A 9,692-nucleotide genomic window follows, 5' to 3' on the forward strand; every position below is an offset into this window, starting at 1 on the left:
ACCCAAAACATTAACGAATACCAGATTTATTTACATTCAACTTCTATCACGGGTTTTCAAAATATCCAGTAAACAAAAATCTTATATTTATATATCAAAAAACTTGATTATTGAGGGATTCATAAGATTGTAATAATGAGGCATAATGCATTTCTTGATAGCAACCAGACCAAAATCATCTCAAGAATCATACACCTTACTTCACAGATTGCATAAGAAAAACATAAATCAGTAACCATTGAAATAGATCCTAAATAGTCCGAATGGATTTTTAAAAATGTTTACATCATCCAAATTAAAGAGGCTCTTCTGCATTTCATTTAAAATCTGATGAAGCAGACGCCTTGCCCCTCCATCATACTGCATAAAGGGAACAATTAGGATGTTCCAGAACCTTATCTAATTGTGCATAACACAAGTTCTAAAGTTCCACCTCTTTCTGCACTCTGTTGCGTATGTTCTGAAACTCCTCGCAGCACACTCTTCATTTCTCTAATCCTCTCCCACCACACCTTCTGCGAAAAAACACCAGAACATAAAGCAACAAGGAGACCCAAATTAACAACCAAGCTATTTGACACAATGTAAAATTAGATTCGTCAATTAGCTAGATTTGTTGAGATTAGACCTCAGAAAGAGTACCATATAAAATAGATTGCTAAGTTGCCTTGTCAATTAGATTCGTTGAGATTTAGACCTGATAATTTATACTTTCAGAGTTCTTGTCACATATATCACTACCTTTGACAAACAACTGAAGGAACAATTCATAAGAGAGAAGAATTAAATGACCTGGAAAAGGAATAAAATTGAGCTAGAAAAATTCTAAGGAAAATGAAAATCTACCAGAAAGAATTCTAAGGTAAGCTATCTAGAACAACCTGGAGCTCATGTCTGGTATTGTTCAGCTAGGAAAAAAATCTATTTACATTGCTTCCTTTGTCTCACAAAATAATTATGATGATGAAAGTAACAACCAGTTGACTAAACCTCCCAAGCATTGCGAGCAGCCAAGTGCCAAGACACACCATCCCCTTGGAAACTGAGAAAAATATAATTCAGCTAAATATAATATAATTGTACTATACTGAATATTTAATTTCATAAAGTTCCAAATTAATCTTAAAACACGTGTTTTGAGGTTGCCGGACCAAGCTGCAAGAATCAAAGGTCTATGGAGGTTCTGTCCCCTATGTGCCTCTGTATACATGAAATGGATTTGACAAAATTAATAGAAGAATGGTCATGTAACTTAGGGCCATTTATCTTCACAATCACCAAGCAAGCAGCAAATTCTCTCAGAAATTAATAAAAACACTAAGCAGGCTAAAGAATTACCAAAGAATCCAATGTCACCACAGTTTCTAATAAATAGTGAAATTCATATAACTTGTATAGTTGTCCCTGCAACCAAAACACAGTTAACACTAAACAAGTCAAATTGCCATTGGAGTCTTTAGCAGAAGAATGTGTGTGTTTGGGGAGGGGGGGTACAATACATTCTGTATTTATTATTGAATCATTCAAAAAATTACTTCCATAAGCCCAGAGTGAAAATATAAGAAACTGGATATGTCATCCAGATGTAGGTGGTAACCTTACCTCCCTTTAAACAAAAAATCTTGAAGCTGTAGTTTAAGTAACAAGCGGATTGCGTCATTTAAGTTTGGACTCAGTAAAAAGTTAAGTATGAACATACCAATTTCATTTAGTTGTTTACATTATTCTTAAACCATCAGCATTTTGCGACCGCCACTGCATGAGTACCCATAAGCTATCAGCTAACATTTGCAACTCATCTGCATTTTACCAAACCGTTTGCACACAGCGAGCACCACGACATGATGCACTTCACTACTAATTAGTAAACCGTTAGCCGCTCATCCATTAACTTGTCAATCCACCTACACAAATGAATAGATTTGCATTACTAACAATTAGAAAGCACAATCAGAATACATGGATCCATATTTTGCAACAGTTAGAAAATTGCATAAGCAGAAATTTCAGAATTGGTATTCAGGAGAAACTATAGTCAAAAAGTTCCCGGGTCAAGGGACGAGATCGAAGGTTGACACTTTATAAAATTGTGGTATGAAGGTATACCCTTTCGAGATAAATATTCGCAAAATGGTACGTGAACCAAGGAGTGCCGGGTCGATGACCCTGGGAGGAGGTGCAGGATCGATCAGTCAAAGCTATAGAAACCAAGAAAAAAAAAGAAAACAGGAAAGGAGAAAAGAAAAGGGTTAGATGGGCTGCAGTTTACTGGGCTGTACAGCCCACCTCCACCTTGCTTTGCCTCATTTCTTGCAGCACGCATGCCGCCAGCAGTTATCTTCTTCCTCCCTCTGGCTGTCTCTCTTGAAGCCGCCGCCACGACACAGTGCCGTCGTCCCTAGATGTCCGCACCAATCCTCTGCTACAGCACCTCCTCCGTTGCCCCCTAAGCCCTCGCAGATAGTCGTTGCTCAATCTCTACTGCAGCATCCTCCCCACCTCCTGTTTTCCCCTTCTCCCTGGTGATCTCGAGCTTGATCCAGATCTCATGACCCATTGGGATGGGGACGGCGATACAGCGTAAATTGGGACAGTGACCCAGTTCGACCCACACCCTCAAATTGGGACGACGTTCCCAGGTCGTGGAACGAGCCAGTCCCAGGCGCACCCGACTCCAAGACGAAGGACTCAAGGTCGGACAAGGAGGAGTTCCATCCTCATACGGGACCAAGAGTCCGTACCGCTCAATAACCCCTGTCTGGGGTGTCGGTACTATATATACTAGCACCCTTGCTAGGGTTTCGTACCGAGACAGAAGAAATAGAAGAGAGATCATCAGATTCTCTTGTAAGCCGCCGTAGGCGTGTAACCCCAAACTCTTGATATAGTGAGATTGTTGCCGGCTGGTGCCCGTGGTTTTTCCTCTTCACATTGAAGGGGTTTTCCACGTAAATCGTGTGTCTCCTTGCGGTTTGATTCTTTACTTCATATTCCATACGCCGTTCGTTCCTAACAAGTGGTACCAGAGCTTTGGTTGCTGTTTGGATTTCATGTCGACGTCGATGAAGTTTGATCTACCGCTGCTGAACTACGACACGCGGTTCTCGCTATGGCAAGTCAAGATGAGGGGGATTCTGGCGCAAACTCATGATTATGATGAGGCGCTGGAAAGCTTCGGGAAGAAGACGAAGGCCGAGTGGACTCCAGAAGAGATCCGCAAGGATCAGAAGGCTCTCGCCTTAATACAGTTGCATCTTCATAATGATATTTTGCAGGAGTGTCTGAAAGAAAAAACTGCTGCAGAACTATGGCTGAAACTGGAATCGATCTGTATGTCCAAGGATCTAACCAGTAAGATGCAGATGAAGATGAAGCTGTTCACCCTGAAGATGAAGGAAGAAGATTCAGTGATGAACCACATCGCTGAATTCAAGAAGATCGTCGCCGATCTAGTATCAATGGAGGTGAAGTATGAAGATGAGGACTTAGGTCTTTTACTGTTATGTTCTTTGCCAACTTCGTATGCAAATTTTCGTGACACCATACTTTTGAGCCGTGATGAACTAACCTTAAAGGAAGTTTATGAGGCTCTCCAGTCAAGGGAGAAGATGAAAGGTATGGTGCAGAATGACAGGACGTCGTCCTCCAGGGGCGATGCTTTGCTCGTGAGAGGCAGAACTGATAACAGATCCTCCAATGATGATGGAAGAAAAAATTATGAAAGGAGAGGCCGTTCAAAATCCAAGCCGCATGGTAATAAGAAATTCTGTGTTTATTGCAAGCTAACAAATCATAATGTTGAGGATTGCAGAAAAGTACAGAATAAGGAGAAGAAGAAAACCAAGTCGGCTGGTAAGGTCTCTGTTGCTGCTGCCGTGTCTGATGAAGAATCTGGAGATAGTCTGGTGGTATTTGCCGGTTGTGTTGCTGGTCATGATGAGTGGATTCTTGATTCCGCATGTTCATTTCATATTTGCATTAACAGAAATTGGTTTAGCTCTTATAAGTCTATGCCGAAAGGAGATGTTGTGCGGATGGGAGATAATACCCCGTGTGATATTGAGGGGATTGGATCGGTTCAGATCAAGACTCATGATGGCATGACACGCACTCTGAAAAACGTCAGGTACATACCAGGGATGTCCAGAAATCTTATTTCATTGAGCACGCTTGATGCAAAAGGTTATAAATATTCTGGTTCGGATGGTGTTCTGAAGGTATCAAGAGGTAATCTTGTCTGCTTAAAGGGTGATCTCAATTCTGCAAAGTTATATGTCCTTAAAGGGTGTACACTACCTGGTTCTGATTCCGCTGTTGCTGCTGTTACTAATGAAGAACCTAGTAAAACTAACCTTTGGCATATGCGACTGGGACATATGAGTCACCTTGGTATGGCTGAATTGATGAGGAGAAACCTACTGGATGGCTGCACTTCGAGTAAAATGAAGTTTTGTGAGCACTGTGTTTTCGGGAAGCATAAAAGGGTACGTTTCAACACTTCTGTTCACACCACTAAAGGTACTCTTGATTATATTCATGCTGACTTATGGGGGCCTTCTCGTAAGCCCTCGCTTGGTGGTGCTCGTTACATGCTCACAATTATTGATGATTACTCTAGAAGAGTGTGGCCTTATTTTCTGAAACAGAAAGATGATACCTTTACCGCCTTTAAGGACTGGAAAGTCATGATTGAAAGGCAAACTGAAAGGAAGGTGAAATTGCTTCGCACTGATAATGGTGGAGAATTTTGTTCGCGTGAATTTAATGATTATTGCAGATCAGAAGGCATTGTAAGGCATCACACCATACCCCATACTCCACAACAGAATGGTGTGGCCGAACGCATGAACAGATCCATCATATCCAAGGCCCGTTGCATGCTGTCTAATGCCAGGATGAGCAAGCGTTTTTGGGCTGAAGCTGCTAATACTGCCTGTTACTTGATCAACAGGTCGCCTTCTATTCCACTAAATAAAAGAACTCCCATTGAGGTATGGTCTGGAACGCCTGCTGATTACTCACAGTTGAAAGTTTTTGGATGCACTGCATATGCTCATGTTGATAATGGAAAATTGGAGCCTAGAGCTGTTAAATGTCTTTTCCTTGGTTATGGTTCGGGTGTCAAAGGCTATAAATTGTGGAACCCAGAAACAGGAAAGACCTTTCTGAGCCGAAGTGTTATTTTCAATGAATCTGTGATGTTTACCGATAGCTTGCCCTCAGATCAAGTTCCAGACAAAGACCTGCAACGTATGCGCATGCAGGTGGAGCAAGCTCGCGACGATGCTGATAACCCCGACCCCTTGGTCTCGGGGTCGGATGCGCCAGACCCTTTGGCTCCAGGGTCGGCCAATGCTCAAGCGCCAGACCCCTTGGCTCCGGGGTCGGAAGTTGCTGCGCCAGACCCCTTGGCTCCGGGGTCGGCTGTTGCTGATGCGCCAGACCCCTCAGTCTCGGGGTCGGCTGATGCTCATGATGATGTCCAGCAAACTCCGGAGGAGGATCTACCCATTGCTAAACGCAAGTCCAAAAGGACTGTTGTCCCTCCTAACCGTCTTATTGAAGAATGTAATTTGTCTTACCATGCTTTGAGTTGTGCTGAACAGGTGGAGAATGTTCATGAGCCAGCAACCTATAAAGAAGCTATTCATTGTGATGATACTGAAAACTGGATTTCGGCTATGCATGAGGAGATGCAATCTCTTGAGAAGAACAGTACATGGGAACTTGTACCTTTGCCTAAGAATAAGAAGGCCATCCACTGCAAATGGATCTTCAAAAGAAAGGAGGGTTTATCTCCCAGTGAGCCTCCGAAGTATAAGGCAAGGTTAGTTGCTAAAGGCTACAGCCAAATTCCGGGTGTTGACTACAATGATGTTTTCTCTCCAGTGGTAAAACACAGTTCAATCCGCACTTTCCTTAGTGTTGTTGCTTCACATGATCTTGAGCTTGAGCAGTTAGATGTGAAGACTGCGTTTTTGCATGGAGAGCTTGAGGAGGACATATATATGGACCAACCAGAAGGTTTCATAGTGCCTGGCAAGGAGAAATATGTGTGCAAGTTGAAGAGATCCTTGTATGGTTTGAAACAGTCCCCTCGACAGTGGAACAAGAGGTTTGATTCATTTATGTTATCACACAGTTTTAAAAGATCTAAGTATGATAGCTGTGTTTATATCAAGCATGTTAATGGATCACCTATATACTTGCTAATATACGTTGATGATATGCTGATTGCGGCCAAGAGCAAGACTGAAATAAATAAGTTAAAGAAGCTATTGAGTAGCGGCTTTGATATGAAAGATCTTGGTAGTGCTAAGAAAATTCTTGGTATGGAAATTAGGAGAGACCGAAATTCTGGTTTGCTCTTCCTTAGTCAACAGAATTATATCAGGAAAGTTCTTCAGCGTTTCAACATGCAAGATGCTAAGGCTGTAAGTACTCCTATTGCACCTCACTTCAAGTTGTCAACTGCTCAGTGTCCTAGTACAGATGAAGAGGTCAAAGACATGTCAAAGGTTCCTTATTCTAGTGCTGTTGGGTCTTTGATGTATGCCATGGTTTGCTCTCGCCCAGATTTGTCATATGCTATGAGCCTTGTTAGTAGATATATGTCTAATCCCGGCAAAGAACATTGGAGGGCAGTTCAGTGGATTTTCAGATACCTCAAAGGCACAGCAAATTCCTGTTTAAAGTTTGGAAGAACTGATGAGGGTCTTGTTGGCTATGTGGACTCAGACTATGCTGCTGATTTGGACAGGCGAAGATCACTCACAGGTTATGTGTTTACTGTTGGCAGTTGTGCTGTGAGTTGGAAGGCTACTTTACAGTCGGTTGTCGCTTTGTCTACTACTGAAGCAGAATATATGGCAATTTGTGAAGCGTGCAAAGAATTGATTTGGCTGAAAGGTTTGTACGCCGAGCTTTGTGGAGTTGAAGCTTGCATAAGTTTGCACTGTGACAGCCAAAGTGCAATTTACCTCACTAAAGATCAAATGTTCCATGAAAGAACTAAGCACATTGACATCAAGTATCATTTTGTGCGTGATGTGATCGAAGAAGGTAAGCTGAAGGTATGCAAGATCAGTACTCATGATAATCCTGCTGATATGATGACAAAGCCTGTTCCTGTTACTAAGTTTGAGCTGTGCTCGGGCTTAGTCGGTTTAATTGGATAGTCCAAGAGACTATTGTTGGCACCAGTGGTTTTTTTTTTCTTGTCTTTGTTCTGTTCAGGATGAAGGGTTGATGATACAAGATGAATTTGTCAAATAGGCCGACCTTCCCGACCCTTTACACTCAGGGTCGGGCGAGGCGGAGGATCTCCCGACCCCGGGACTCAGGGTCGGGCAAGGCGGAGGATCTCCCGACCCCGGGACTCAGGGTCGGGCAAGGCGGAGGATCTCCCGACCCCGGGACTCGGAGCCGGGCGAGGCGGAGCGTCTCCTGACCCCTGGACTTTGGGGTCGGGCGAGTCGGAGCATCTCCCGACCCCAGGACTCGGGGTCGGGCGAATCGGAGATCGACCCTCATGGGGTCAGGCGCATCCGACCCCAGGCTTGAGGTCGGACGAGGCGAAGTCCCAGGCGCACCCGACTCCAAGACGAAGGACTCAAGGTCGGACAAGGAGGAGTTCCATCCTCATACGGGACCAAGAGTCCGTACCGCTCAATAACCCCTGTCTGGGGTGTCGGTACTATATATAGAGATCATCAGATTCTCTTGTAAGCCGCCGTAGGCGTGTAACCCCAAACTCTTGATATAGTGAGATTGTTGCCGGCTGGTGCCCGTGGTTTTTCCTCTTCACATTGAAGGGGTTTTCCACGTAAATCGTGTGTCTCCTTGCGGTTTGATTCTTTACTTCATATTCCATACGCCGTTCGTTCCTAACACCACCGACCCCGTTTCCTGTGACTATTAGTAGATAGAGGATAGTAAGCAAAAGGTTTCCAAAAGGACTGATCAACGCTATAAGATACTTGTTTGTCAGAATTCAAACTGAATTATCATGATTCAGGAACAAATACATATCCTAATTCTCAAAATGATGAAAGGAAAAATTACACAACAAATGAAAATTTGAGCTGCCCTATATATTTCAGAGGGGGGTGGGGGGGGATCACCTTTGATTACAAAACTTAATGGCATCCAATGTCCCATAATTTGGTAAAATATTTTTCTCTGCACCAGTTGCATAGATCCTGAACCCGCGCCTGCTGCACAAACAATTGCCATCGCCAGTCTTGTTGAGTTACCGGTCTTGATCTCGGTGATGCTGAAATCCAGTCTCCAAATATAAATCTAAAAGTAAATGTTAAAGTCAGTTGGCAAAAGCAGAAGAAAAAATAACCATGCGCTCCAAATAATTCCAGCAAACTCGATTATGTGATTTACCTATCCCAGAGTGGAAGTCTTGTTTTCTTGAGCAACCCCACCCTGCTTTACATATCTGATTTGAATGAAGAGTGAATAGACAGGTTATCAACTCAACAACTCAGCGATCTTGCAGGAGAGTACAACAACTCAACAACTCACCGAATTTACATTATGTCTTCTGACTCGTGTATTAGCTCAATAACTCACAGAACTTGCAGGAGAGTGTAGCAAATCTGATCATTGTTTGGTCATAGGCATTTTATCAAACACCTGCAGCAACAAATTGTTGGGCTGGAGGAGTGGCAATGTTTAATCCCATGCAGGCACAGAGTGCAATAGAGGGGGCTTGGGAACGAAATCGAGCGACAAGAATGGGTAGGGACTCAGTGATTGGATCGAATGAGGAGCGGGGCGCACCTTTTTTTGCCGGAGAAGTCTCCATGCAGATGGATCCCAGAGGCGGGCTGGGCTAGGGATACGATGTGGATGGGGAGGAAGACCTGCCGCATCCACATTCGCCATGACCACCACCTCCGCCAAGGGATGTGGTCCGCTTCTGCCGATGCAAATGAGGGTGGCGGCCAATGCCCTCATCCTCATTGGCCTTGGCCACCGCCGCAATCTATGGGCTAGGGATTAGGGAATGTGGAGGGGGGTGTAGGGGATGGGACAGGGGTGGAGATGAGAATGGCGCAGCCAATTTTGGTGCGAAGATAAAGAGATCGACCAGGGACGATAGCGGCGGTGGAGGCGTCGTCCGAGCGAGGAAGGAAAGGAAAGGCGAGGGAGATGATGAAGTGGTGGCATGATTGGCAGGCGGGAAAGACTATGAAAGCTATGATCTGCTATGAAAGCTAAATGAAGTATATGATTGCCCCATTTTCATCTTTCGCCAAACATTTAGGGAATATTATAGTGATGTTATAGCCCCGTGCAAAATTTTAGAAATTCCTGATAATATTTTAGGATTATTATGTATTAAAACATTTGGAGTAATTCCAGTAAAGGTTGGAAATATAATTAAAATTTAAAATATGTGTATAATTGCCAATGGAATATAATTCATTTCACATAAAAAAAATATGTGAACTCAATGATATATCAAATTGACATTAAAAAGACAAACTCAACTAGTACTCATCACCTTAAATCATAGTCGGAGAAGGGTGTGACTATGGAGACGTGCTATTTCAACAGCGTAGCTGCCATTGCCTCTCTGGCGTGCCATCCTGCATCAGCGCTGCCCGCTATTGCCTTTCCCGTGGCTTCCGACATAAGCACCGCCCGCCATTGCCTCTGCAGCATGGTATCACGCA

At 43.6% G+C, this 9,692-nt stretch overlaps 2 long non-coding RNA genes across 2 annotated transcripts; both read right to left on the minus strand.

Moving 5' to 3' along the window:
- Nucleotides 1-231: 231 nt before the first annotated feature.
- LOC111256862 lies at nucleotides 232-2,638 on the minus strand. Its single transcript, XR_002677180.1, has 3 exons — nucleotides 2,107-2,638; nucleotides 434-1,904; nucleotides 232-360 (listed from the first exon to the last, which is right to left on the minus strand). It is a non-coding gene; the product is annotated as an uncharacterized LOC111256862 (long non-coding RNA).
- Nucleotides 2,639-8,129: 5,491 nt separating this feature from the next.
- LOC111256613 lies at nucleotides 8,130-9,163 on the minus strand. Its single transcript, XR_002676680.1, has 3 exons — nucleotides 8,536-9,163; nucleotides 8,395-8,449; nucleotides 8,130-8,301 (listed from the first exon to the last, which is right to left on the minus strand). It is a non-coding gene; the product is annotated as an uncharacterized LOC111256613 (long non-coding RNA).
- Nucleotides 9,164-9,692: the final 529 nt, after the last annotated feature.

Source organism: Setaria italica, chromosome III (assembly GCF_000263155.2).
Source record: "Setaria italica strain Yugu1 chromosome III, Setaria_italica_v2.0, whole genome shotgun sequence".
Classification (NCBI taxonomy): domain Eukaryota; kingdom Viridiplantae; phylum Streptophyta; class Magnoliopsida; order Poales; family Poaceae; genus Setaria; species Setaria italica.